The 10,234-nt window shown below is 43.6% G+C and overlaps 1 long non-coding RNA gene across 1 annotated transcript; it reads left to right on the plus strand.

Annotated features, from left to right (window-relative positions):
* The first annotated feature begins 386 nt into the window (after positions 1-386).
* LOC116743349 lies at positions 387-2,162 on the plus strand. The gene is made up of 3 exons (XR_004346743.1): positions 387-422; positions 1,080-1,162; positions 1,766-2,162. It is a non-coding gene; the product is annotated as an uncharacterized LOC116743349 (long non-coding RNA).
* The last annotated feature ends 8,072 nt before the right edge of the window (positions 2,163-10,234 follow it).

Genomic DNA, 10,234 nt, shown 5'->3' on the forward strand with positions numbered 1-10,234 from the left:
AGCCAGCACAGTGGCGTTCCACTCTGCTCATGGGTCAGTAACTTCCAGAACCATTGGGGGGGATGGGTGAAGCTGCTGAGGAAGACTTCAGCCTGTGGCTTTATGTGAAGAGAAAAGAGAAAAGAGAGAGTGAGAGGAAGGAAGGGAGGGAGGGAGGGAGGGAGGGAGAAAGGGAAGGAGGAGAGGATTATTATTTGAGAGAGTCAGGCTCTTTAAATAAAAAAATCCATATGGCCCTCTAGAGAGAAAAAAAAAAAACCAAAAGCAGTTAAAATTTGAGAGCTACACTGTGAGCGACACCTGCTGTGTTTAGAGGAGGAGTTATTTAAATAGCAGCAGCCTGGCGTCACTTCCGGTGCACGCAAGCTGTTATTCTGCGCTGGAAACTTGAGCAGAGGAGAAGGGAGAAGGAAAGAGTCTGGGTGAGCTCGCTTAAACCCAAGCTTGGGTAGAGGAGGGGCATGTCTGGCTGACGCTGCCAGCCTCGGTAACTGGTAACTTCCACGGTGGGAGCCTCACTCTCACTCAATCTGCATTCTTGTAAGACAGGCATGTGGTTGGTTCCCTTCCGAGTTAGCCAGCAAAAGCCAAGGTTTCACCCTGTTCACAAGCTTGCGAAGGCTTTTCTTGTAACCTATAGTTGTAGACTGCAACTATTTTGACTCTTGTGAATCATTTCATGTAAATCAAGGGAGGCTGAAAACCCAAGCAGGGCCCTTCTGGCAGCTTCCTGGGCTGCCCGCCCCCCTTGGAACAGCTGGGGAGCAATGCTATGCCAGAATATCTGAGGGTGTTTGCAAACATGGCTCTGGGAAGATAGTGAAAGGGTCTAGGTCCACATTTTTGTACCGGAGGCAAGACTGTGGAGGGCTGGGGGAAGATAGCCACATCCCTCACCCTCCTGTGTCATAGCAATAGTTGGAAAGCCTTGCTGACATTTGGTGGTGGAGGCAGGGTGTTTCCGTCACTGACGTGCACAGAACGTGGGGCTAGCTCCAGCTGTGATCAAAGGAGAGGAAAGTTCAGACTACCAGCATCTTTTGTCTGGACTAGCCTCCTAACTACCTTTCTTGTCTCAGTGCACTGAAACCTGCCCTGCTGGCTCATAAGAGTTGATTGTGCATGGATCGGTCCTAACGCTGCGTTCAGCGACATCAAACTGGTAAGCTTGAAATTGGCCTTGATGGGAGAATTTACACTACAGAAATTGTCAAGTGCCACAAATCAAGGCTTTTGTTTTTCCCCAAAGATCGATTCATCAACACAGCACCTTGCTGCTTCCACTCCTGTCCCCCTACTTTCATTTCCTTCCACAGCTGTAGTGGCTCATCAACAGATAAAACTGATTGTTATCACCTGTAGTTTAAAACATCCACCATAGGAAATTCCCTGGCGGTCCAACGGTTAGGACTCCGCACGTTCACTGTCGAGGTCGCGGGTTCAATCCCTGGTCAGGGAACTCCCACAAGCCGTGGGGCACGGCCAAATAAATAAATGAAACAAAACATCCATTGTCTTCCCGTTGTTCTGAAAAGGACCACAGTCTTCACCATGGCTTATGAGGCCAGCCTGCACAGTCTGGCCCCTACAAGTCTCCCCTGCCTTTTTTTGCATTATGCGTCACCTCACTTTATGTGCTCCATCAGTTCCTCCAACACAGCTTCAGTTTCTCACCACAAGTTCTAAAGCACAAGCTCTTTGTACTGCAGTGTAAAGAGTTATTTGCCGCTCACCAGATATTCACAAACTTTCTCACATTTCCCAGCCCACTTGCTGTTGGGCGGGACCATGTGACCAGTTCTGCTGAGTGAGCTGTGAGTTGAAGTGACACGTAGCAGAAGATTTAGGAGCTGATGTGCCATCTTCCAACCTTCTCTTCTACAGCTGCAATCATGGAGGCCATATGTTGAGACAGCAGAACCACAGGATGAAGTAACCGGATTGCTGAGTCAGCACATGGAGAACAGCTGTCTTTAGAGAGCTGCCTGATTGTCTGTGGATGTCAGGGAAATAAACATTTGTTCTGTTTAGCCACTGAGATTCGAGACAATTTTGTTACCACAAAATAATTTAGTCTAGCAGTTCTCAAACATTTGAGTCTCAGGACCTCTTTAAACTCTTAAAAAATTACTGGTAATCCTAAAGAGCTTTAACTTATGTGGATAACATCCAGCAATATTTCCATATCAGAGATTAAAACTGGGACTTTTAAAACTGAGAAAAACTTTTAAATGTGTACCTATAAATTCCTTTTAAAGTAAAAATAATAAAACCATTACTTAATATGAATATGACATTTTATGAAAAAGAGCTAGCTTCCAAAACAAACTAGTGAGGATTATAGTGTTTTACATTTTTGCAAATCTCTGGATTAATTGAAGATGGCTGGATTCTCATATTGCTCCTGCATTTAATTAATTGCAATCTGTTCTGTTTTTGTGTTGAGGTGTGTGAAGAAAATCTGGCTACACACAGATAATGTAGTTAAATAGTCTTTTCTGCTGATTGTGAATTTTCTTTCTGGATACCACATCAAAACTTGACAAGTGGTAGTTTTTTAAAAGCTAGCTACAATATGGAATCTGAAATCATACCAATGAACTTTTCATACTCTGTTACATTAAAGTCCATTAGGCTCTCTTGCACTTTGAATGGATCCTTTATTTACCCATGCGTGATTTTGTGACCTCATGCACTGGTTACTTGGAAAAGATTGGTTCACTGAGTTATTTCATTATATAGTATATTTAAAAATCATATTAATTAGTATCAGCATCCATCTCACTGGAGTCTTTAAGTATTAGGAAGCTGTCAAGCTCATAATCATGGCTACAAGTTTTCTATAATTCTAATTTTTGTTTGAAAGCTTGAATTTTTATCTTTGGCAACAAACACTGTCAGTTATTTTCCTTGAAGTGACAGATTCACTTTATGCATTCTTAAAAATATATGTATCTACCAAGAACCCAAGATGGAATGACCATAGTTTGGCAGTAGTTCTTTTTCAAGTAAAAACTGTGTTCCATGAAAAAAGCAGCTAGTTCCATTTACGACTCAAAATCAAACAACTGCTTTCCCTGCAGACAACCATCGCATTTCTGTAGGCAGTAGAAGTGCTTTGTGCGTACTTCCCATTTGTCACAGAGAATATTGAAGAGCTGTGTACCCAAGGGTAGTGATTTAATAAAGAAAATAACTTTTACTGCTTAATTAAAGGCGTTTCTAAGTAAAACTGACTTTTCCCCCCCTGCAAGTGCATGGAAAAAGAATACAGTGGCTACGAGTACAGTCTGGTGCCACTGCCTTCGTTTGTGCTAAGGCCTCAGCAGTGCTACCCACCAGTGCTTTTGTATTATCAGTGCAAATGTCGTTCCAGCTGAAAAGGGGCAATGAAATCTTAGTAATAATTATAAAAATAATGTTGACCTCAGAGAACCTCTGGAAGGATCTCTGGTACACACAGTGTTCTGAGGACCGCACTTCGAGCACTCCAGTCCAGCCTGTGCTCACTAAGGCACTCATACTTTTCCTTCTGGCTGGAATGGAGCCCCTCCCCCACCTCTTTATCATTGTAGATATGATGCCCGGGTTCATGACCAACCTTAGGGATCCTTCTTTGACTTCCTAAGTCTATTCCCCTTTAAACATTCCCGCATACCTCATGTACATCTTCACTTACCACAATAGTAATTTACATTGACATCTATCTTCCTTTCTAGATTTTAAGCACAGGTAGCGTTGGGATGGGTTTTACGGTCTCACTATTACATTTTCAGTGTCTGGTACATACTAGGACTCAAATCTTTGTTGACTGAGTAAACATGGGGTTCTGAAAAAAACATGTGAGAAGGTCTGATGGAGGCTCCTGTTGATTTGGGAGCAACTAGAATGACTCCCAGACCTCGATTAAACTTTCGCTCACCTAGGTTTTCCCACGAACAGATTCCATATTAAAAAGATAGCAGGCCTGTGACTGGTATCTATGCTCAGCTCTTTCCCGTTTCTGAAAAAGTCATGTGTATGTGTGTGTGTGTATGTGTGTGTGTGTGTGTGTGTGTGTGTGTGTACGTGTACGCGTGTGCGCATGAGAGAGAATGGGTCTGGGGAAGGGACACTGACTCTTCCTAATTACCTCTATAACGGGGCAAAGCGCTAACAATATCTGAAAATGTTACGCAGTTCTATGTTTTTATCTCATCCCTTGGAACCTTTAATAAGAGCTGCTAATAAGTAGGAAATTGATTTCTGTACTAATGCATTTGCTTCCCCTGTGAAGATGGGTAAGTTCTATGAGGATAAGCACCATGCCTTTCTCCTCCTTTCTTTCTGTCTATAGTGCCCAGCCCAGCACCTGGCATACAGAAAACATTCAATGAATGTTCATTGAATTGTCATGTGGGAAGAAATAAAGCAATGTGGCAGGAAGAAGGAAAGGCAAAGAACTTGAGTTGGGAGCTGACCACCAAAGATTATCCAGCCCCGCCATCTTCCCTGTCCAGGAAGAGGTTTAGGCACAGCCTAATGGCTGCTGTTGGCCACAGTCAGCAGCTCTTAGACCCATCCCCTTTCTATCTTTTATATCCAAGACGTCCAGGGCCAAACCACTCCACCTTGCTGGAGAAGGGTTGGGGCCACTCCTATGGTTCTCAACTAGTGCTGTACATTAGGTCCTCCTGGGGATCTTGTGAAAAATACCATCTCTCTAGGGAGGACCCCAGGCGTCAGTATTCTGAGGAGGTCCCCAGGTGATTCTGATACGCAGCCAGGATACAGAGCCACTGAGCCAGACAAGGAGGGGGGCACTCAGGTGCTCAGGGGGCTCCCCCTATCTCCATGAGAATGAGTCAAAAACCAGGTAATGCGTCCCTGAGAGATTACCATGTGGCTTTTGGTTGTCATGATGGCTGTCACTGCAAGAGAAACACGCATGGGCCTGGAAGCAGCTCCACGCCTGATTCCTGAGCCATGGGACCACCTCTGGGTGGTCTCAGGCTTGTGCTGCTTGAGTGTTCCTTGCATAATCCACCTTTAAATCACCATCGTCTCAAAATCTGTTCTTCACATCTTTCAGTTACTTGAACTAGAGGCAAGTGGAGTGGCATGATGCCCTAGGAAGACAGGTGTGCGATTAAATTCCTCTTACGATGAAACTCCCCAGGGGGTCACATGCTGAGAGTTCCAGGAGCAGTGCTTATAATAAACCATTGTTTATAGTTCAGTTCGAGTTCAATAGCTCAACAACCCCCCTCTCCCACTTCTCCTCCTCACTCTCCTACCCAATGGTCTACCTCTAATAGGGTTCTTTAATCTACTCTCTAATGGTGGGACGGATGCACCACCCAGGTCCAGTTATAGTTTTAATGGTGTTTACACAGTCAAAGTAGCTCAGCTTGCTAGACCATCGAGCCTCAAGGACAGGCAGAGCATCTGCTCAGGGCTCTGTTAAATTAACCTTTAGTCAGTTTGCCCTAATTGATCCAGTGCTTCATTCCCAGGGCATTCTAAGTATTTAAAAGCATGTAAGGAAAGATCTGACTAACCTGTAACCATGGTGGTTTAAGAGAGCTGCTACAGTATTCCTTTTGAAATATACCACTGAACTAAAAAATTTTTAGGAGGTATTGGGCTGAACATAAATTAATTCGTTTGGGGCAAGATCAGTCTTTAAAATGTGGACCAACATGTAGGAACATGAAAGCACTTGTTTTGTACTCAAGGAAGACTTGCTGCAACACTGACATCCCTTCCCCTGGTTAGAACATTTGTAAGAGCCTGTATGCCTCAGCAGCTTTCATCAATAGAGGGACGATATATGGTGACCTCTGTGCGTCAACAAATGGGATTTGCCCGGCAGAGGCACACAGACTTCAGAGAACCCTACCAGGCTTGGAGTGGGTTCCATCTATGGCCAGAAGCTTGCCAGCCAGAGCTCAATGGAGTGGATGGCATAGGATCTAGAGTGGCGGAGACCCAGGTTAAAATCTCAGCTCTCACATCTACTGGCTTTATGACCTTGGTCAGTCTCTTAACCAGGTTAAGTTTCCATGTTCACATGTGTAAAATGCGGAGGATATTAGTACCCACCTCCCGGGGTTGATATGAGGACTAACAAAGATAACACATGGACAGCATTTGGCGTGCAGTAAACACACAATAAACGTTAGCAGAACAAAAAAACAAAGCAAAACAAATTAAAACCGAAACAACAACAAAAGGAGGATAAGAAGCCCTGAAGAGCTACAGAAAAATTTTTAGCTACTTGAAACTGGCACTGTCCCCTTCCTTTCCACCCCTGTCTGCGAGCATGCTAATTGCAGTGACCTCAAAGTAAAATATATTTAGTATGTTATAGTATAAATATTGTACGTTATAGGTGTCTAGAGTTCAAGCGCCCTTGATAAATTCAGGACAAAAATGAGAACTAGCCCCGTGATACTTGCTGTTCTCAGAGGAGACTTCTAGAACCCACGAGTGTCGATGGGTGCTCTTTTTCTGAGCATACAGTCAGACTACATTTCCCAGCCCCCCCCCCCCCCCCCCCCCCCCCCGCCCCGTGCAGTTAGTTGTGGCCACCTGATTGAATTCTGGACAATGGAAGTGAGGTGGGGCCACTTCCGAGTCTGGCCTGCTAAACCCTCCTAGGTGCAAGCTTTGTTCCTTTTCATTTGCTGGCTGAATGGAGAGGACACCAAGGACATGAAGAGCCTGAAAGAGGGCCAACCCAGAGGGAATAAGGAAGGCCCACCTCCTACCTACACTGGATTGTGACACAAATGAGGAAGACATTCTTATTGCTTCAAGCTACTGATACTTATGGTGTGATCATAGCAGCTTGCCTCTTCTGATGGATACAATGAGTTTTTTTAATCTTTTGCTGGTCTCTGCAGGGTGGGTAAGCACCAGATAGGCAGTCAGGAGAGCCGGTCCTAGTCTGGGCCCTACCCCTTGCTTCCTAATGCATCTAAATGGTCTCAGAGAGCTGAGAGTCTGAAAAGGAGGTCAATGATTCCTTCCTCTCTGATGATGACACAATTGCCTCTCTGCCCGAGCAGAGACTTGGCTGGGAAATGCGTTTTGCTAAGCCCTTGGAAGGAGATGCCAGCTGCCCTTCCCCTCCTTTTCCTGGAGTTTGACTTATGTGCTGGCTCTGCAGCTCAGCACACTGCAGAAACTATATGGTTCAGTTACTTAAACTAGTTCAATGACCTTATCCAAGTCCCTTCACTACTTTGGGCCTCAGTTTCCTTGTCTATACAATGGGAATAATGATTCACCTACCAAAGAGAGTTCTTATAAGAATTAGAGATAATTTTTACAATGTGTGGATCACAGTGCCTGGCACTGGTAATCACACAACAGCAAGTTGTTGCTCTTAAATCTGTGTGCTTGAAACTTGGTACAGTCCAAAAACATTTGTTGAGCACTTGCTGTGGGATGCAGAGGCATATGGGTAGGCAGAGCTCTGCCCTCAATGCATTTATGCTCCAGTCCTGGCACCCCCCTAACCTCCTCCCACCCCTCCCCATCTCCCCAAACACATGGGCATGACTTGGCAATATGAAGTAGAAAACAAAGAAATGAAAAAAAAATTATACACTTTGGGTGAAATGTATGGTATGTGAAGTTTATCTCAATAAAGTTGTTATATATATATATATATAAAAATAAATTACTGGGTACAGAATTTTACTTTTTATACTTCTGTTGCATTTGATTTTGTTTTGTTATGATACAGTTTTTTACCTTTATAATTAAAAGGGAATAAATATGTTTTACTTACTGCAAAAAAAAAAAAAAAAAAAAAGAGAAAGCAAAGAAATGAATTTTCAAAGGGACGAATTCAAAGGGGTATCTGGGGCCAGGCTTCTGCTCTCCTCCCAGGCTGTTACTTGGAGTCAGGTATTCCTTCCTTAAGGAATTTCTCCCTTTTAGTCCAAGGCTTGGCAAAATTCGGTGGTTAGACCCTGGGCAGGAGGAGTCAAACCTCAGAGGGCTCTCAGTCAGTAGAAAAGCCTCAGATGCAGCTTAAGATTGACTCCTTTGGTCTGAAGGAACCCGGGGAGAAGGGAGAGGTCAGAGTTCAGAATCATTGCTCTGTTTCCCGGGTATGAGGGGTGAGGGAATCCGGAAGCCTCACAGAGTAAGAGAGGGACAAATAATTATATATCCATGCATTAATATTCTGAATGTAAGATCTTCAGTAGTCATTCCAAGCACAGTGTAACAAAGCCTTTAAGGACAGGCTTAAGAAGGATTAATTTACAAAGACCCAACAGGTAGAAACCTCTAAGATAATTGTGAATGGAAAAATGATACCATTTTTTCTTTTGCACATGTGTCCCTTATAGTTCTAGGAATAAGTAAAACAAATTTCCCAAATTCTCTCTCCGATTTTGCTCTAGGACAGTGCTTGGAGATCACACTATAAACCCTCTCCTTTATAATATATGAAGCAACTTAGAACTATGGTCCTCAATCTTCTATTCACAAAAATAAGAGTTTTAGGACCAAACCTAGGAATTTTGTGCATCAGAGCTATCTGGAAAGATGCCAAGCTTGCTCTGTATCCTTTGCTAAGGACAACGGCCCTCCCACAGTTCCCTGCTGCAGGAAGCTGACTCTAAGGCTGGGGTTGAAACAAAGGTGGCCACTGGACTGGACCAGGCTGGAGTGGCCACCAAAGAAGCTGTCTAGGGGATGGATACACACCTGTGAGATGGTCTTGTCTGGGAAGCTCTGCCCAGGAAACTTCCCTTCCTGCTCAGGGAGGAAAAATGAACCAACACTTTTAGTGGTAAGCTCGTGAGAGTAGGAATCACCATAGCAACAGGGCATGAGAATGAAGACCTTCGACTCTCATATCTGAAGAGGGGATCCTAGGCCTGTCTTGGGTCTTGAAAAGGAGCTGCTCCTGGTTTCCATGAGCTTCTTTACCTGTCTATAACCGTCATGTAATAGTGATAGATACGTGACTAACAACTCCCATTACTTGAGGAAACTTGAAGGAATTTCTAACAATGTGTAAATCTTGGTCTCAGTATTTATGAATTGGAGCTGTGTGGGGAAATCTTACTTATGACTAGAATTTATCAGGCCACACAGGGGAGAGGATTCTTCTAGGGGACACAGCTGCTCCAGGTATAGAGGCATGGACGGTCAAGGTGGGTCCATATGACTAACAAGAAGCATGAGAGGGGGGATGGCAGGCTGTGGGATTGGAATGGTAGGATCCAGATTGTCAGGGGTCTGCTTGTCACGCTGAGGTTTGGACGAGATCCTTAAGCAGGGTGAGGGATGGGACATGATCAGATTCACTTCTCTGTTGGTTTCCTTTGGGTTACAAATACTGTTAACACTAGTACAGACACACTGAGAAAAAGGAGGCCAAGAAATGATCACATCAGCTGCACATTCAGGTCTCATAGAGAAGCAGAATGTCAGTCAGCACACAGCCATGGCTCTAGGGAACTGAAATCGAGGCCTTAAAAAAATTGTTTTAAATTCTAGATGGTGCCATTTTGCTTTTCACAACTCAGTATTCCAATCACAGTATTGCCCTCTTGGAATACTTTCCTACTTTAAGTTCCCAGGGCTTGAAGGAAAGATGTTTAAGGAATATTTTCATATTGTGTTTCACACTTAAATTCAAATGTTCATATCTAATGAACCACGGGCTGCTGCTGTAACCCAGAGAGCATTAATTGTTCAAGGACCAGAGTGAAGTCAGCATCGTGTGGTACATGGAATCCCTTTGACCACAATATTGAAGTGATGGGATGTTTGTCCTTCATGAAGCATGGCATGAAAACCTTGGCTATGAAGTTGCAGTTAAAATAATAATAATAATAATTTTTTCTTTATTTTGTAGTTAGTAAACATTGTGGCTTAAAAAGACTGAGTCACTGTGTGGTGTGATGGACTTATGGTCCTATAAGTTTGTAAACTTTAAGGGGTCTAGGAAGAAATATGTGATCTGATTTAGGCCGTAAAAAGCTTAGTTTCATAAACTTTAAATTTAGTCCACTCTCTCAAACAAGGGTAATATACTCCAGAGCTCGATTCCCTAACTGTAGTTCCTATAATGAAAATCAGGAGTTACAACTTCTAACGACTGCTGTTTACAGACCCTCAGGGCTGGTCAATATGTAAGTTGGTGCAAACTTTCTGGAAGACTATTTGACGATATGTATCAGGAACCTTATATGTGATCACATGCTTTGACTCAGAAATTCCG

This window comes from Phocoena sinus, chromosome 1, assembly GCF_008692025.1.
Source record: "Phocoena sinus isolate mPhoSin1 chromosome 1, mPhoSin1.pri, whole genome shotgun sequence".
Taxonomy (NCBI): Eukaryota; Metazoa; Chordata; class Mammalia; order Artiodactyla; family Phocoenidae; genus Phocoena; species Phocoena sinus.